The following is a 19732-nucleotide window of genomic DNA, read 5'->3' on the forward strand; positions in this document are numbered from 1 at the left end:
ATCAGCTCGGTGCTTTGTGACCACCTAGAGGGGTGGGATAGGGAGGGCGGGAGGGAGGGAGATGCAAGAGGGAAGAGATATGGGAACATATGTATATGTATAACTGATTCACTTTGTTTTAAAGCAGTAACTAACACACCATTGTAAAGCAATTGTACTTCAATAAAATGTAAAAAAAAAAAAAAGAGTCAATGCTTTGATGTCATTTCTCTAATTTCATTTTTTGTTTTCAAATTCACATATCTCATGAGAGGGAAAAAAGGGATATAAGAATTTATTTTTGCAAGTTAACACTCCTTTTAATAAAATATTAATTTCAGTACACAATTTTATTTTAGTTTTTTAAATTTCAATTGTATGCTAGAAATCCTTATTCATAATGGAGGCATGTGTCTCTCTGAGCTCATTATGTGCAAGATGCGCTTTTTTCATTCCTTCATTCAATGAACCTATTGTTGATTAGTTACTATGTAACCAAATACCGTGAAGAATAGAAAGAAACAGAGTGGGAGAGAGATAAAACCAGGATGATAGAAGAAAGACTTGAGCTTTTGTATCATAGAATGCAACCAGTAGTTTTAATGGTAGTGCAATTTGTTCATGCTAAACACTTTTATAGCTAAGAATACAATTTTATTTCAATCTCAGAATTAGTTCAGCTGCACGTAAAATAAAACAAAAATAACAATGGCTTAACTGTGATGGAAATTCATGTATTTCTTAGATAAACTGACTTCCAGCAAACTGACTTCCAGGTTGAACTCAAACCTGGTACCAAAATCATTAGAGACCGCAGTTTTTTTTGCCTTGTTTCTCTGTCATTCTCAAACTTAATTTCCACTTATGATCCAAGATGGCTGGTGAAAATCCAAAGATTATGTCTGCATTGCAAAGACAAGAAATTAAGAAAGAACAGAAAAGGTACACACCTCTTCCTTTTAAGGTCACATTCTGGAATTAACACATACCTGTTCTCCTTATACGCAATTGACTTCTACTTAGTCACAAGTTTGGTAGATACATTGTCTATTGCAGGTGGCTCTGTACTGATGCAAAAGTAGAAAATTCTACTCAAAAGAAAGAGGAGGTAAATGGTTATCGCATCCGTCCTGTATCCAGTTGTTTTCACGAGTGTTTTGAACTTTAGAATCACGTATTTTCTTGAAAGCTCTATTAGTGCTACGCTATTATTTTACTGTGTTTAGAGTTGCAAAGGGGTAATTTGTTTTGAAATTTGATTATTGGAGGAAAACCCAATCAATTTGCCTGGATGTTTATAGTATGTCTTTTTTACTCAGCAAATTTGAAAATAATGTCACCGTATGTGGTTTATTTTCATTAAGCTTTCCTAAAACACAATGTCCATTACTAATTTTCATAATAAGGAAGTGGAATTAGATATAAAGTTCACAGTGGTGATAAATTTGTTACAGAATGTGGAAGAATAATCTCTGTGCCATGGAGCTCTTTACTGAGTTTGGATGAATATTTCCAAGATCTTTGATTTTCTTCTAATCTTGGCCTGGCAACTCGTCTTCCTTTTCTATACACAGTTCTTCTCCAAAGAGAATAACATTAGTTGATTCTGTTTCCATTCCAAAAATTATACTTAAGTTCAAGATTTGTGAGAACACAAATGTACACCTATGTGACATAGATAAGAGTTTTGTGGATTGCAAAATACTTTAATGATACATTTACAGACATTTTAAAGATTTATACCCATCCATTATATATGGGTATATTTCTACCTTAAATCTGAGTCAAGCTTTATTTTCTCATTTTGAAGGGGGAGTCATCATATACTTGCCATTATGTATGACAATCTGTAGCTATGCTTCATTCTCACCCATCTGATAATACAGAATTTTTAGGGTCTTGTCCTTTTTTTTTTCATTGTTTTAATGGGAATTTGGTAGGGGATTGTGAGGCTTCTGAAGTCTTGATACCACTTTACCTGGTGATCAAATAATTTTTTCTCTTTTAAATAAATTTAAATTTTATTAATAAACTTAGCAGTTACATATGGTAGTAAAAAGTAGTGTTTTTTAAATTAATTAATTAATTTTTATTTATTAATTTATTTGGTTGCACCGGATCTTAGTTGCAGCCCACTGGCTCCTTAGTTGCAGCATGTGGGCTCCTTAATTGTGGCAGGCGGGCTCCTTAGTTGTGGCATGTGAACTCTTAGTTGCGGCATGCATGGGATCTAGTTCCCTGACCAGGGACTGAACTCTGGCCTCTTGCATTGGGAGTGCAGAAGTCCCAAAAGTAGTGTTAATACTTGAAATTATTTATTCTTTAGGAGATATGCATCACTGACATATGCATTCCTCAGATCCTTGTTATAATGTCACCACTGTGACCCTTTCACTGGCGTCTACTGCTTATACATGAAGAACATAAACCAATCATCAAGGTTTATAAAAATTAATAATTTACTAAAGATACATTATCCTCTCCTGTTATCCAAGTGTAAGTTTGTAAAAATGTAATCTTTTACCTTGTGTAACACAATTAGAGAAAACTTGATATTTGTCATTAATGAAACTATACAATATATTTTACATAATTAAATATTTGTGGAAAGAACACTGTCATATAACTGTATGTGATGGACAAAATATCACCCTTGCACAATCACACAATGGCATGATTGCTTTCTTTCTGCTCCAGACTCACTAAAATATAAGCTTTATGGGGGCATTGTACTTTTTTTCATTATATGTCCATTGCATAGATGGAGCCTGACACGTATTATCACTCAACACACATCAGCTTAAAAAATGAACTCTTTGGAAATGCAAATTTGAAATTTTAGGAAAAGATTTCAGTAAAGTATAAATGACTAAAATTGACCCAAGAGGATAGAATGCCTCAAAAATGCCAAAAAATTAATCAGAAACATTGTTAAAGATCTGCAATTTCAAAAGGCACCAGTTTCGGCTTCCCTGGTGGCGCAGTGGTTGAGAGTCTGCCTGCCAGTGCAGGGGTCACGGGTTCGAGCCCTGGTCTGGGAGGATCCCAAATGCCGCAGAGCAGCTGGGCCCGTGAGACACAATTACTGAGCCTGCGCGTCTGGAGCCTGTGCTCCGCAACAAGAGAGGCCACGATAGTGAGAGGCCCGCGCACCGCGATGAGGAGTGGCCCCCACTTGCCGCAACTAGAGAAAGCCCTCGCACAGAAACGAAGACCCAACACAGCCATAAATAAATAAATAAATAAATAAATAAACCCAAAGTTTAAAAAAAAAAAAAGGAAAAAGAGAATTAAAAAAAAATAATAATAATAAATAAAATGCACATCTGTCATTTAAAAAAAAAAAAGGCACCAGTTTCAAGACTGGATCGTTTTTTAAGTGAGTTTTTATAAGATATTCATTCTATTATTCAAAATATTCCAATCATATAAATTTGGAAAGCTTATCATTTCATTTTATAAAGTTAACAAAAGACAACCAACACATCATTAATATTGCATGAAAAAAATCCCTGCAATTGTAATTTTACTTATGAATAAAAATGCAAAATATTATTAAAATAGAATAAACATTATTAATATAAGTACAAAATGGTATAAATACGGATGAAATTAGCATATTTAATTCTACACTGTATTAAAAGAAAGCCCAATCATGATCAAACATGGATTATTCTGGGGCATCAAGGATGGTTCAATAATATGAAATCTCTCAAAACAAACCACTGGAAAATCTGGGGATTTGGAGACCTTCACTGGGCTTTCTCCCTCTTCCTTCCCAACTCCAACCTAGTTGCCTCGCTTGAGCCAATGGCTACTGTAAGCTCCAAACAGTTAATTATTTTCTAAACTTGTGATTGCTTGAGGTTTTAGCTAGAGATATATTATAAACCTTTATTCCCTGTCTTGAGCAAGGTATTGAAGAAGATATTTGGTGCCTTGAGACAAAGGAACGAAAGCCATAAAACCCAAGGAAAAATGTGATGTTCAGTGATCTAATGCAGGGGTCCCCAAGCCCTGGGCCCCTGACCATTACCAGTCCACACAGCAGGAGGTGAGCGGCGGATGGGCTAGTGAAGCTTCATCTGTATTTACAACCACTCCCCATCGTTCATATTACTGCCAGAGCTCTGCCTCCTGTCAGCATTATGGTGAGTTGTATAATTATTTCATTATATATTACAGTGTAATAGTAACAGAAATAAAGTGCACAATAAATGTAATGTGCTTAAATCACCCTGAAACCATCCCCCCCCATCTGTGGAAAAATTGTCTTCCATGAAACCAGTCCCTGGTGCCAAAAAGGTTGGGGACCGCTGATCTAATGAACTTCCTTAGGAAGACTGATATTTACTCCATGTGATTTTTCTAGACTCTTTAGATCCCCAAAAGGTCAAGAAGGCACTAAGGAGGTAGGCTGAATCTTCCCTGACTCTCAATAAATATAGACTCTTTTGGAATGTAAGTTTTAAATACTGACTTTGTGAGACTTTAAGGATTGAGGAAATCTGCAAAAGAACAAAGTAACATTATTCCCAAAAGTCTCATCAGCAGAGAAGGACAGAGAATAAAAGAAGGAAGAAGAAAGAAAAAGAAGTGTTCCAGAGATCTCATCTAGTTTATGTAAGAAGAAATTTGGGCTAATGCAGCTGTATGGAGAAAGATACAAATCATATATTTCTGATCTTGAGAGCATCACGTGAACAATGAAAGGGATGAAAACACACAACTAATCTTTGAAAGAACAAGTGAGATGAATTTATACAAAAAAAAAAAGAAAGAAAAGAAAAGAAAAAGTTAAAAAAGGAAATAATGAAATAAAATAGGTAACAACAAAAATAAGTTACAGGCATTATATAAAATGTGAATGGACTATCTTATCCTTCCATTAAAGCACAAAGACTGATGGTCTGGGCTAGAAAACAAAACTTGTCTACCAGAGACATGGTTAAATCAGTAAAGAAAGGTGGAATATAAAAAGATGGGCAAATATAAAATATCGATATAATAGGAACATTTTATGAAAAAAACACTCATAAATATGTAGATATCAAACTACATAGCAGCTGTCTAAATATATAAACAAAATTATTAGTAATTCACTAAATTTGATAAAATACAATTATAATGAGATTTCAATATACCTCTGCCAGAATCAGATATAATAGACAGAAAGAGACCAAGGGCATAGAAAAAGAACCTTATATCACTCAAAGAGAGAATGTGATGGTTTTCCTTTACTCTAAGACACTTTGATGCTGGTGTTTTCTTGACTTCTTGATCTTAGCAGAATGTGTGAACTGAACGTTTTACACAATTGCATCACCATTGCTATGGGCTGACAGCCATAAGGAGTTGCACCTCAGTTCCAGAGAGGTAAAAATGTGAGAGAAAATATGTTTCAGAATAAAAAAATGTTTTTGTTTTTCATATGTCCATAAAACTTTTGTACATGGACATCATATAGTTGGTCACGAAGTGTGTTAACTTTTTAAAAAGGTTACAATAATAAATATGAAATGATAAGAAGAAAGAAGGTGATCAGCAAAATCTTTACTTGGAAATAAAGAAACACACTCTTAGATCACCCTTATATTAAAGATAAAATTGAAAAATGAACAATTTAAAAAACAGTGAAAAGAAGAACAATTTTCACCAAACCATGTGGAACACAGAGAAAACTGTTTTTGCAGGCCTTCGTTATTAAGAAAAAGGATAGATTAAAGTTAAAGTTGGTGAACGTTTGGTAATGCGGGGAGAGTGGCTCACCTGGAGAGGGCATGGAAGCTCCTTACCCTTTCACCATCCCTTGTCCATGCTTCTCTCCCATCGAGCTGTTCCTGAGTTATATCCTCCTATAATAAACCAGTAATCTACTAAGTAACACTGCTAGAGGTGAAGCAGGATGAAAGTGGAAAGTAAAGTAACAATTACTATATCCCAATACAGGAAACCGTGAAAAAACAAAAAGACTTTAGTAGCCACAATGATCTCCATTATGCTAAAAACTGAGGGAAGAGCATCTCAGGCAGGGGACATAACAAACATTGTGGTAGGCTGTGTGAGACAACAGCCTGCTCCTCCCACCTTATATTTTGACAAATAGCTGGCCTCATTTAAAGATGGACAGGATCTCCCTAGCAGTCCAGTGGTTAAGACTCCATGCTTCCACTGCAGGGGGTGTAGGTTCGATCCCTGGTCAGGGAATTAAGATCCTGCACACCGCGCGGCGCGGCCGAAACTAGGAAAAAAAAAAAAAATGATTAGTAAAGATGGAAAGGAAAAGCAAGCAACCTAAGCCCTCCAACTCCATCAAAGAAAGATCAAGAAAATAGTGGAAAAGTTCAGATAAATATAATTCTTTTGAATCTTAAAGAAATTATAACGTGATCTCTGAAAGAGAGTTCAAAAAAGAGATTTTTAAGCCAAGAGACAACATTTACAGAGAATGATATAAGCAAAATGACAGAGCTTTGGGTAAAAAAGGAGATAAATAGAAATGAAAGCTTCTTTAGTCATAATAAAAAGTGGACTAAACACAATGAAAAATACAGTCATAATTGTAATAGTAGCTAGACTTGAAAAGGCATGTAAAACAACATAAAAAGGTCATAAAAAAGGTACTGTGATTGAAAAACAGTACGTGAGAGATGATAGACATGAAAGACAAAAAGAGATCTAACATATGCATACTTGTTGTTTCAGAAGAAGAAACAGAACAGGAGTAAACTTTTTTCCAAAGGTTTAACAGGAAAAAAAGAAACCCTAAAATAAAAACTAGTCTGAAAATCAAAAGGGCAAACTGTGTCCCAGGAAGAATATTATAAGCCTAATCAATTCCATGAGACATTCTGGTAAAATGATTTCAAGTTAAGATGAACATTTTAGGCAATTAGGAAGAAAAGCAAATTATGTATAAGGAGGAAAATCAGGCTGGCTTCAAACTTCTTCACAGCTACCCTTTACACCAGAAAAGAGTAGCCTAGAAGTTCTAAGAGAAAAAAGTATTGTTATGGGTTGAAATGTGTTCCCTTATAACTTATATATTGAAGTCCTAAACCCCAGTACCTCAGTGTGACCTTATTTAGAGGTAAGGTCATTACGGTGGAACCTAATCCAGTATGACTGGTGTGCTAAATCAAAATGCAAAGTTTAGACACAGCAACAGGAGAGAAGACACAGGGAGAAGCTGGCCATCTACAAGCCAAGAAGAGAGGCCTGGAACAGATTCTTCCCTCACAGTCCGCAGATAAAATCTATCTTGCCAACATCTTGATCCTGGACTTCTAGGCTCCAGAACTATAAGACAATAAATTTCTGTTGTTTAAGCCTAAATAAATAAACAAACAAACAAACTCAGAATTCCTCTGTAAAAATTAAACAAAGGACAGCAAACTAAACCAGAAGTTAACAGGAGAAGGAATTAATAAAGAAAGTATAACATTTTAGTGAAGATAGATATAAAGTAATATTAAATAAAAACTATGGCCTCAATCTAAGAACAATAGGAAACTTTAAGGTAAAGATTAGAATCCTAAGAGTTACACAATGAATACAGACATTTTTGACAATGGGAAAAGTAAAATAGATTTAATGAACAAACTCAATAGAAAAACAATAGGGGATAATTCTTTGTTACATAAATGATGTATAAATGGTTAGTGTCTATAAGCCAGGAAAAGCTTGTAGAAATTGACAAGGAAATGACATGAAACCCAATGGAATGGAAAAGCATACAAATAGGAAATCTTTAGCAAAGCAAATTAAATTGATCAAGAACACATGAAAAGATGCTCAAATTCACTAGTAGTCAAAGTAAAGAAAATTAGAATAACAACACTTCATACCTATGGGATTGGCAAAAATAAGAAGTGACATGATACCTACTTTGTCAAGGGTGTGAGGAATTAGAATAAACACTAGAAATGAAGGCACATTTTAAATTTACAAATTACATGAGAACATACCTAGACAATCCAATTAAACTTTACTAAAGTATATTGGATTAAATAATGGACTTGATATTAGGTAAATATTGACAATAACAAGTTATTAATAGATGTGAAAATGCAAAAATAATGCCACACATAAGAGTGGCAATTATTCTAAAATATCTAAGAATGTGGGTACCCAGAAAGATTCAGGACTATGTGAAGCAACTGTTAACATTTCATTAAAAATTATAAAAAATTGAAAAAATGAAGATAAATCATTCCCTCCACAAAACTATCTAAAAATTAAGAAGTCTTCACAAATTTAAAAGTAAAATAAATGCAATCCCAAATAAATTTTCAATGAAGTTTTTGTTGAACTGGACTGGAAAAGATAATCAAGCTTTGTATGTGTGAAATAAATTATTGTATTATTAATCATCTGAGGAAAATTTATTATTTCAGGAAAAGTATCAAAATCAGCTTTTTAATAATAAGCTTTACCAGGTAAGGTTGTTATTTTTAACTCCAAGAAATTATACTAAATTTTGTTATTTCTCCAAACAAAGTAACTTTTAGAAATGAAGCTAGTAAGTACATTGCTGAGTCATTACATAAATTGATGTAATTTATGAACTAACATTAATTTTCAATTTACATTGGCATATGACATTGTACCCAGATATTGTAATTGGAGTAATACATTAGAGCTACTTAATTTGTAATATGGTCTAAGATTCACAGGACACAATTTAGAAAGATACTGGTTATGTAAATTATTAATTAGTTTAGTTGAGCACTTATGGTAACATCTACGGAAATTCAGATAGTATTATAGATAACTTATCAAAGATCTATAAGCTTTATTTAATTTAGCCTTTTCTTAATTAAAGAAAAAAGCCTTGGCATATACTAAAATCAGGACCAACTATACAATTTGCAGAGCCCTGGGGAAAATGAAAATTCAGAGCTTCTTGTTCAAAAGTTATTAAGAATTCCAGGATGGTTATAGCAGAGCATTAAACCAAGTGTGAGACCCTTCTGAGCACACTTCCCTGTGCAACTGTATAGGTTGCATATCAACGAAGCCAGCACTGAGTAAAATGCCATGTTTGCATGATTTTACACTGTGAAGCATCAGAGAGAAGATATGTAGCTTTTTTTTCTTATTCCAAATTCACAAAATTATTTATTTATCGAAGAGTTTACCTTTAGTGTATTAATGAACTTGGATCATAATTCTTGCTTTAAAACACTTATTTCAGAAGTTTTCAAAGCCTTTAAATACATAAATTTAGGTTAAAATTTAACTTCTTTTCTTTTACAGAAAAAAAGGATATTTTCCCCTTAGACATTTTCATGGTTGAACATTTATTGGCTATTGTCTTTTTGATATCTTTATCTTTTTAATCTTGTTACTATGTACAGACAATGAAGCCATTAAAACAAAATTAGATTTCCCTTTTCCTTATTCAGATACTTTATAAAAAATAGAAGAAGTTTTAATTCTAGAAAACAACTTTTTGATTTGCCATTTAGATATTTTATGCATACTCTGGGTATTTTTCTTTTTTCTTGTCAAAGGTGTGTTATCTACCTTTAGCTAGATACCGTTAACTAAAAGGTTTAACACTCAATTGAATAACAACTTTTGGAAGGTATGATTTCCAAGGAGAAAGCAGCTTCGAGATAAAATTCTCTGATTATTAAATTCATTATCCTATTTCATATATGAAGATTACAGTGACCAGGTGATTGCAGAACCTTGACTATTCCCCAGTATGTGAGTTTTCTTATAGGAATGTAACATAGAAAGACTAAGAAAGTCTTGCCTAATTTCTTTATTTTTTCTTTATTTAAAAAAATTTTTTTATGTAACAGGTTCTTATTAGTCATCCATTTCATACACATCAGTGTATACATGTCAATCCCAATCTCCCAATTCGTCACCCCCCCTACCACTGCTTTCTCCCCTTAGTGTCCATACATTTGTTCTCTACGTCTGTGTCTCTATTTCTGCCCTGCAAACTGGCTCACCTGTACCATTTTTCTAGGTTCCACACATATGCGTTAATATACGATATTTGTTTTTCTCTTTCTGACTTACTTCACTCTGTGTGACAGTCTCTAGATTCATCCATGTCTCTAAAAATGACCCAATTTCCTTCCTTTTTATGGCTGAGTAATATTCCATTGTATATATGTACCACAACTTCTTTATCCATTCGTCTGTCGATGGGCATTTAGGTTGCTTCCATGACCTGGCTATTGTAAATAGCACAGAAATGAACACTGCGGTGCATGTGTCTTTTTGAATTATGGTTTTCTATGGGTATATGCCTAGTAGTGGGACTGCTGGGTCATATGGTAATTCTATTTTTAGTTTTTTAAGGAACCTCTATACTGTTCTCCATACTGGCTGTATCAACTTACATTCCCACCAACAGTGCAAGAGGGTTCCCTTTTCTCTACACCCTCTCCAGCATTTGTTGTTTGTAGATTTTCTGATGAAGCCCATTCTAACTGGTGTGAGGTGATACCTCATTATAGTTTTGATTTGCACTTCCCTAATAATTAGTGATGTTGAGCAGCTTTTCATTTGCTTCTTGACCATCTGTATGTCCTCTTTGGAGAAATGTCTATTTAGGTCTTCTGCCCATTTTTGGATTGGGTTGTTTGTTTTTTTAATACTGAGCTGCATGAGCTGTTTGTATATTTTGGAGATTAATCCTTTGTCTGTTGATTTGTTTGCAAACATTTTTCCAATTCTGAGGGTTGTCTTTTCATCTTGTTTGTAGTTTCCTTTGCTTTGCAAAAGCTTTGAAATTTTAATTGGGTCCCATTTGTTTATTTTTGTTTTTATTTCCATTACTCTAGGAGGTGGATCAAAAAAGATCTTGCTGTGATTTATGTCAAAGAGTGTTCTTCCTATGTTTTCCTCTAAGAGTTTTATAGTGTCTGGTCCCACATTTAGGTCTCTAATCCATTTTGAGTTTATTTTTGTGTATGGTGTTAGGGAGTGTTCTAATTTCATTCTTTTACATGTAGCTGTCCAGTTTTCCCAGCACCACTTATTGAAGAGACTGTCTTTTCTCCATTGTGTATCCTTGCCTCCTTTCTCATAGAGTAGTTGACCATAGGTGCGTGGGTTTATCTCTGGGCTTTCTATCCTGTTGCATTGGTTTATATTTCTGTTTTTGTGCCAGTACCATATTGTCTTGATTACTGTAGCTTTGTAGTATAGTCTGAAGTCAGGGAGTATGATTCCTCCAGCTCCATTTTTTTCCCTCAAGACTGCTTTGGCTCTTCGGGGTCTTTTGCGTCTCCATACAAATTTTAAGATTCTTTGCTCTAGTTCTGTAAAAAATTCCATTGGTCATTTGATAGGGATTGCATTGAATCTGTAGACTGCTTTGGGTAGTATAGTCATTTTCACAGTATTGATTCTTCCAATCCAAGAACGTGGAATATCTCTCCATCTGTTGGTATCATCTTTAATTTCTTTCAACCGTGTCTTATAGTTTTCTGCATACAGGTCTTTTGTCTCCCTGGATAGGTTTATTCCTAGGTATTTTATTCTTTTTGTTGCAATGGTAAATGGGAGTGTTTCCTTAATTTCTCTTTCAGATTTTTCATCATTACTGTATAGGAATGCAAGAGATTTCTGTGCATTAATTTTGTATCCTGAAACTTTACCAAATTCATTGATTAGCTCTAGTAGTTTTCTAGTGGCATCTTTAGGATTCTCTATGTATAGTATTATGTCATCTGCAAACAGTGACAGTTTTACTTCTTCTTTTCCAATTTGTATTCGTTTTATTTCTTTTTCTTCTCTGATTGCCGTGGCTAAGACTTCCAAAACTATGTTGAATACGAGTGGCGAGAGTGGCTATCCTTGTCTCGTTCCTGATCTTAGAGGAAATGCTTTCAGTTTTTCACAATTGAGAATGATGTTTGCTGTGGGTTTGTTTTATATGGCCTTTATTGTGTTGAGGTAGGTTCCTTCTATGCCCACTTTCTGGAGAGTTTTTATCATAAATGGGTGTTGAATTTGGTCAAAAGTTTTTCTTCATCTATGGAGATGATCATATGGTTTTTCTTCTTCAGTTTGTCAATATGGTGTATCACATTGATTGATTTGTGTATATTGTAGAATCCTTGCATTCCTGTGATAAATCCCACTTGATCATGGTGTATGATCTTTTTAATGTGTTGTTGCATTCTGTTTTCTAGTATATTATTGAGGATTTTTGCATCTATGTTCATCAGTGATATTGGCCTGTAATTTTCTTTTTTTGTAGTATCTTTGTCTGGTTTTGGTATCAGGGTGATAGTGGCCTCATAGAATGAGTTTGGGAGTTTTCCTTCCTCTGCAATTTTTTGGAAGAGTTTGAGAAGGATGGGTGTTAGCTCTTCTCTAAATGTTTGATAGAATTCACCTGTGAAGCCATCTGGTCGTGGACTTTTGTTTGTTGGAATATTTTAAATCATAGTTTCAATTTCCGTGCTTGTGATTGGTGTGTTCATATTTTCTATTTCTTCCTGGTTCATTCGGGGAAGGTTATAGCTTTCTAAGAATTTGTCCATTTCTTCCAGGTTGTCCATTTTACTGGCATATAGTTGTTTGTAGTAATCTCTTATAATCCTTTGTATTTCTGCAGTGTCAGTTGTGATTTCTCCTTTTTCATTTCTAATTTTATTGATTTGAGTCCTCTCCCTCTTTTTCTTGATGAGTCTGTCTAATGGTTTATCGGTTTTGTTTATCTCCTCAAAGAATCAGCTTTTAGTTTTATTGATCTTTGCTTTTGTATTCTTTGTTTCTATTTCATTTATTTCTGCTCTGATCTTTATGATTTCTTTCTTTCTGCTGACTTTGGGTTTTGTTTGTTCTTCTTTCTCTATTGCCTTTAGGTATAAGGTTAGATTGTTTATTTGAGATTTTTCTGGTTTCTTGAGGTAGGCTTGTATAGCTATAAACTTCCCTCTTAGAACTGCTTTTGCTGCATCCCATAGGTTTTGGATCATCGTGTTTTCATTGTCATTTGTCTCTAGGTATTTTTTGATTTCTTCAGTGATCTCTTGGTTATTTATTAACGTAGTGTTTAGCCTCCACGTGTTTGTGTTTTTTACCTTTTTCCCCTTGTAATTGATTTCTAATCTCATAGTGTTGTGGTCAGAAAAGATGCTTGATATGATTTCAATTTTCTTAAATTTACTGAGGCTTTATTTGTGACCCAAGATGTGATCTATCCTGGAGAACGTTCTCTGCGCACGTGAGAAGAAAGTGCAATCTGCGGTATTTGGAAGGAATGTCCTATAAATATCAGTTAAATCTATCTGGTCTGTTGTGTCATTTAAAGCTTGTGTTTCCTTATTAATTTTCTGTTTAGATGATCTGTCCATTGGTGTAAGTGAGGTGTTAATGTCCCCCACTATTATTGTGTTACTGTCGATTTCCTGTTATAGCTTTTAGCAGTTGCCTTATGTATTGAGGTGCTCCTATGTTGGGTGCATACATATTTATAATTGTTCTATCTTCTTCTTGGATTGATCCCTTGATCATTATGCTGTGGCTTTTCTTGTCTATTATAACATTCTTTATTTTAAGTCTACTTTATCTGATATGACTATTGCTACTCCAGCTTTCTTTTGATTTCCATTTGCATGGAATATCTTTTTCCATCCCCTCACTTTCAGACTGAATGTGTCCCTCAGTCTGAAGTGGGTCTCTTGTAGACAGCATATATATGGGTCTTGTTTTTGTATCCATTCAGCAAGCCTGTGTCTTTTGGTTGGAGCACTTAAGCCATTCATGTTTAAGGTAATTATCGATATGTATGTTCCTATGACCATTTTCTTAATTGTTTTGGGTTTGTTTTTGTAGGTCCTTTTCTTTTCTTGTGTTTCCCACTTAGAGAAGTTCCTTTAGCATTTGTTGTAGAGCTGGTTTGGTGGTGCTGAATTCTCTTAGCTTTGGCTTGTCTGTAAAGCTTTTGATTTCTCCATCGAATCTGAATGAGATCATTGCTGGGTAGAGTAATCTTGGTTGTAGGTTCTTCCCTTTCATCACTTTAAGTATATCATGCCACTCCCTTCTGGCTTGTAGAGTTTCTGCTGAGAAATCAGCTGTTAACCTTATGGGAGTTCCTTTGTATGTTATTTGTCGTTTTTCCCTTGCTTCTTTCAATAATTTTTCTTTGTCTTTAATTTTTGCCAATTTAATTACTATGTGTCTCAGCGTGTTTCTCTTTGGGTTTATACTGTATGGGACTCTCTGCGCTTCCTGGACTTGGGTAGCTATTTCCTTTCCCATGTTAGGGAAGTTTTTAACTATAATCTCTTCAAATATTTTCTCAGGTCCTTTCTCTCTCTCTTCTCCTTCTGGGACCCCTATAATGCAAATGTTGTTGCGTTTAATGTTGTCCCAGAGGTCTCTTAGGCTGTCTTCATTTCTTTTCATTCTTTTTTCTTTATTCTGTTCCGCAGCTGTGAATTCCACCATTCTGTCTTCCAGGTCACTTATCCATTCTTCTGCCTCAGTTATTCTGCTATTGATTCCTTCTAGTGTTTTTTCATTTCAGTTATTGTGTTGTTCATCTTTGTTTGTTTGTTCTTTAATTCTTCTAGATCTTTGTTAAACATTTCTTGCATCTTCTCGATCTTTGCCTCCATTCTTTTTCTGAGGTCTTGGATCATCTTCACTATCATTATTCTGAATTCTTTTTCTGGAAGGTTGTGTATGTTCACTTCATTTAATTGTTTTTTTGGCATTTTATCTTGTTCCTTCATCTGGTACAGAGCCCTCTGCCTTTTCATCTTGTCTATGTTTCTTTGAATATGGTTTTTGTTCCACAGGCTGCAGGATTGTAGTTCTTCTTGCTGTCTGCCCTCTGGTGGATGAGGCAATCTAAGAGGCTTGTGCAAGTTTCCTGATGGGAGGGACTGGTGGTGGGTAGAGCTGGCTGTTGCTTTGGTGGGCAGAGCTCAGTAAAACTTTAATGCATTTGTCTGCTGATGGGTGGGGTTTGGTTCCCTCCCTGTTTGTTGTTTGGCCTGAGGCGACCCAACACTGGAGCCTACCTGGGGTGTTTGGTGGAGCTAATGGCAGACTCTGGGAGGGCTCATGCCAAGAAGTTCTTCCCAGAACTTCTGCTGCCAGTGTCCTTGTCCTCACGGTGACACACAGCCACCCCATGCCTCTGCAGGAGACCCTCCAATGCTAGCAGGGAGGTCTGGTTCAGTCTCTTATGGGGTCACTGCTCATTCCCCTGGGTCCTGATGAGCACACTACTTTGTGTGTGCCCTCCAGGAGTGGAGTCTCTGTTTCCCTCAGTCCTGTCAAAGTCCTGCAATTGAATCCCGCTAGCCTTAAAAGTCTGATTCTCTAGGAATTCCTCCTCTGGTTGCTGGATCCCTAGATTGGGAAGCCTGACGTGGGGCTCAGAACCTTCACTACAGTGGTATAAGTGTTCTCCAGTTTGTGAGTCACCCACCCAGCAGTTATGGGATTTGATCTTATTGTGATTGCACCCCTCTTACCATCTCATTGTGGCTTCTCTTTTGTCTTTGGATGTGGGGTATCTTTTTTGGTGAGTTCCAGTGTCTTCCTCTCGTTGATTGTTCAGCAGTTAGTTGTGATTATGGTGTTCTTGTAAGAGGGATTGAGAGCACGTCCTTCTACTCTGCCATCTTGAACAAATCTCCCTAATTTCTTAATTTCTTATTTTTTTCAAGTTTTTATAGTCATCTTAGTTTATAACTTAGTTTACAGTTATAAATGTTTATGTAATATATATAATATCTATAAAGTTATATGTAACTTAGTTTATAGTTATCTTTAGATAACTACTTAGTGACTTTTAATACCAAGTAAAATAGAGATTCTGTTGTTTAAGGGAATATTGTGCCTTTAAATTTCAGAATTATTTAAAACACACATACCAGTGTAGATAAAATGAAATCTTCCAATCAAAACCTGTAAACTGGAATTATTTCATTTCTTGAGAAACACAGACAGCCATAGTGCTTCATCATCAAAGGCAGGAATCTCTTTTTTGGTGTTCTGGGAATCTCCCATTCCTCAGGGTGGATTTGGTTTTGCTGGGAATAAAAGATATACAACTGTTGGAAGGAGTGATGCTTTTTAAGAAAAAGGATACAAAACTGTGAATTCAAATGTAGTTACTACCACCTTGGAAAGGGTCATGCAAGGAAAGACCCCTGAGCATTAGCGTAATTGATGAAAATAGTCCATAAACAATCTATAATAAAAATAGAAAAGAGTTTTATTTGAGCCAAACTGAGGACTATAGCCTGGAAGACAGCCTCTCAGATAACTCTGAGGAACTGCTCCAGAGAAGCATGGTTTTTAGCAGTTTTGTATCTTGTCAGAACAAAGAACATTAAACAAGTCAGGGATACATTCCTTCAAGGTTTCAAAAACAACAAACAGAAACAAAAAAACAGAACAGATCAGTATGTACACACAGCAAGTCAATACGGCCTTGGCACCTGGAAAGGGAGTCTTATCATTGAAGGAGTACTTGCCTTGGCGTCCCAGGAAATAGGGCATTTAACCTTTAACATGGACATTATTTCTGGTCAATGTGCCCTTTTCCTAATAATTAAAGCAGATTACAATACATGTTTGATAGGCCACAACCTGGCTGTTTTAGTTGGCATAAAATTCAAGTTAACTCATGTATAATCCAGAATGTCTTCCCCATACCTCAATATGTGAAAATATCTTTTATCAGCTTCAAGCATAAATCTTCCTCTGGCCACTCCCCATCTCCATTCATGTTGGCTTTCACAAAGGGTAGAGAGGAAATGACCCTTAAACAGTGACTACACTTTTTTTCCACAGAAAAGAAAGAACTGTGTATATTCAGAACAAGTTTAGGTAAGCAGATAAAAGGTCATCTTTCTGCTTGCCTGCTTGACACAGGTTCAAGAGTGAAGCACACATTCAGAAGAAAAAATACACACAGCTTTCCTTTTACGCAGCTCCCCTGAGCTTCCACTTCTGCTAACCAGATCTTCACCTGCGTTGCATTCTCACTCTCCAGATGGTGGCAGTTTCTTGTGGTGAGGAACAGCCTCCTACTAAAGATAGGCGTTCACCAGAGCTTCAGCTCTGTACTCCTAGTCTACCTGTAGTGCTAGAAAACTTTGTCTCCTGAAGCTATAGGTCTCACAAAGGAACAAACTTCTTGCCCTGAAGTAGATAATTCTAACCTAATCAGCTCTCAAACACAGAAATATCTATTCCTAAAAGACAGACATTAAACACTCTTTCTCTTATCCTGATGCTAGCAGATCTCTTTCACTTTGTTGGGGAGAAAGAAATTTTTCTCCATCCTTCTACTTTTTTCTGGCTGGTCTAAGAATTAAATTGACATGAGACAGATTAACAGGAGAAAATCACACAAAAGTTTAGTAGCATATATACCTGGGAGAGACCCAGGAAAACTGAGTAACTCACTAAAATGCCTGACCCTCATCTTAAATACCGTCTTCAGCTAAAGGTCAAAGAGGATGTTGGGGTAGGGGTTTGGGGCTTCAAGGGGGGAGTGGGGAGGGAAGGCAATTTAGTGGGGATGGAAAAGCAAATGTTTGCTGGGCCAGGCAAAGATAATGGGACACAGAGAGGAATTTTAACAAACAGACGTTGCTAGGTTCCTCCCTGTCTATCATGCCTAGTACATACCATAGTTATCTATGGTGATAGCTCCCTTCCTGGAACAGGCCCTCTACCTACATTCTTTTAAGCAGTTAAGGGGAAGGTCAAAATTCTTCCTGAGACTTTTGGGCCTCAGAAACAATCAGCCTAGATTAATCCTTATGCCAAAGAGACAATTTGGGGTAGTGAACTTTGCTCCCCTAGGACTTCATTATGTAAAGCAATAAATTAATTAACAATTACATGCTGAATCCATCTATACTGTGGTTCCCTACAAGTAAAATGGGCAGAAGCTACAAAAATACAATCTCTCAGTGCTTCTGCTTTCCCACAGCATGGTATCCATAGATTTTCTCAGCAGATACCTCATTTAAGGTGGTTCAGAAGAGTTTACAGTGAAAAGGTAGAGGAAGGCAGGTTCTTTTAAAAGCATTCCCACTGGGTTTTGTCCTCTGCTTCAAAATACCAATTGTTATTTTTTAATGGAAACAAGACAAAGACTTTTAAAAATCTGTGTTTGAATAAAGAATTTAAAGCTATAGTCTCCCAGGCCTTCCCTAAGTCGCAAAAGCCTGGCTCAAGAATTAACGATTCAAGGGATGTGAACATGTAGTGACAAAAATAACAGTTGGGCCAGGAGAATTAATGCTAAAACCCCCACCAAATGGATGATGTTAACTACTTGATGACCATGAGCAAGTAGTCCTCAGACCTACTAGAGCCTGAAGATTGATAATGTTAATGCCTGTGACACTATTCTGTCACTTCACCATCAGCCAAACACAGAATTGTGCACAAGCTAATCACACACCCTCTGACTCCCTTCCCTCAGCTTGCCTTTAAAAATGTTTTCTTAAAACCCATCGGGAGTTTGAGGTTTTGAGCTGTCCAGACTCCTTGCCTGGCACTTTGCAATAAATGTTTCACTTCCCTTCACCACAACCTGGTGTCGGTATATTAGCTTTACTTCATACAGGCAAGAGGACACCAAGATTGGTTCTGTAACATAAGGGCTTTCCTATGGTTCCACAAAAAAGAAGTAGAAATGGGATACTTTGTAGCAGTGCTACTTATCATCATGCTCTGCTGCTTCTAAAAGTAACTCCCAGTTTCTACCCTCTTTTTTCTCTACAGAAGTTCAAAGTTGTGGCCACTATCAAGATTTTAAATTAATTTTAAAAGAGAAAGAAAACAATAATTATTATCTAAATATTGGCATGGGTAGTCAATATTTTATTTGTTCTAGTCCAATAATATCATCTCATAAATTATGACTAAAATAAATTAGCAAAAACTACAATCCACTTAAGTATCTTTTTAGTTGGTAATAGATCTTGGTAATTTAGCATATTTGTGAATTAGGTACCATCTTAAAAATGACGAAGCTTACAGTCTTTTAAATTATCACACACACATATTTTAAACATTTTCCTGACCAACTTTTAAACATGTATGTATCTTCCAACAGAAGTTTTAAAATTATATATTTTTGTCCACTATACCGTCCACTTGTCCCTGGAAAAATAGATACATAGATCTTAAGAAGCAAACAAGATTAGTGCATTCTGTTTAAGAATATATCATGATTATTTCTTTCACCAATAGCTTTCACTTTTCATAATTTTATATATTTCATTGTATATGTGTATTTCTATTAAATTAATCTTTCATTTTAATAACGTATTTTTCTCATAAGGAGAAAGAAATTCTTAACATTGCTTTTATGCATTTAAGCTAAGTCTCATAAGAATTCATTTCAGATGCTTAACTATTCTCGTTACAAATTTGTATCAAAGTGAATAGAAAAAGCATGAATGACTTCTGAACTGCTTTCGCACCTCTAGCATTATTATAGCCTGCCCACCAATGTATGACTCTTTGAGGTTTCATTATTTATATATTCCATCACTTTATTTTCTTATTTATTCTTTTTAATGTCTATTTGATGTGTAGAAGTGAATACAAGTTTATTGAGAAATGATTTGAAGAGATTCGCTTGATTTAAATCTTGTATTAGATCATTTCAAGATAATTAAATTTGTTGTCTTTTAGTGGCAAATTCAAACATCTGGAAATTTTCTCAAATTTTGGCTAATAAGTTCCAGACATTTTCCCTAGCATTACACTGGTATTATCTGTC

This window comes from Balaenoptera physalus (genome assembly GCF_965194825.1).
Source record: "Balaenoptera physalus genome assembly, chromosome: 1".
NCBI classification, from domain to species: Eukaryota; Metazoa; Chordata; class Mammalia; order Artiodactyla; family Balaenopteridae; genus Balaenoptera; species Balaenoptera physalus.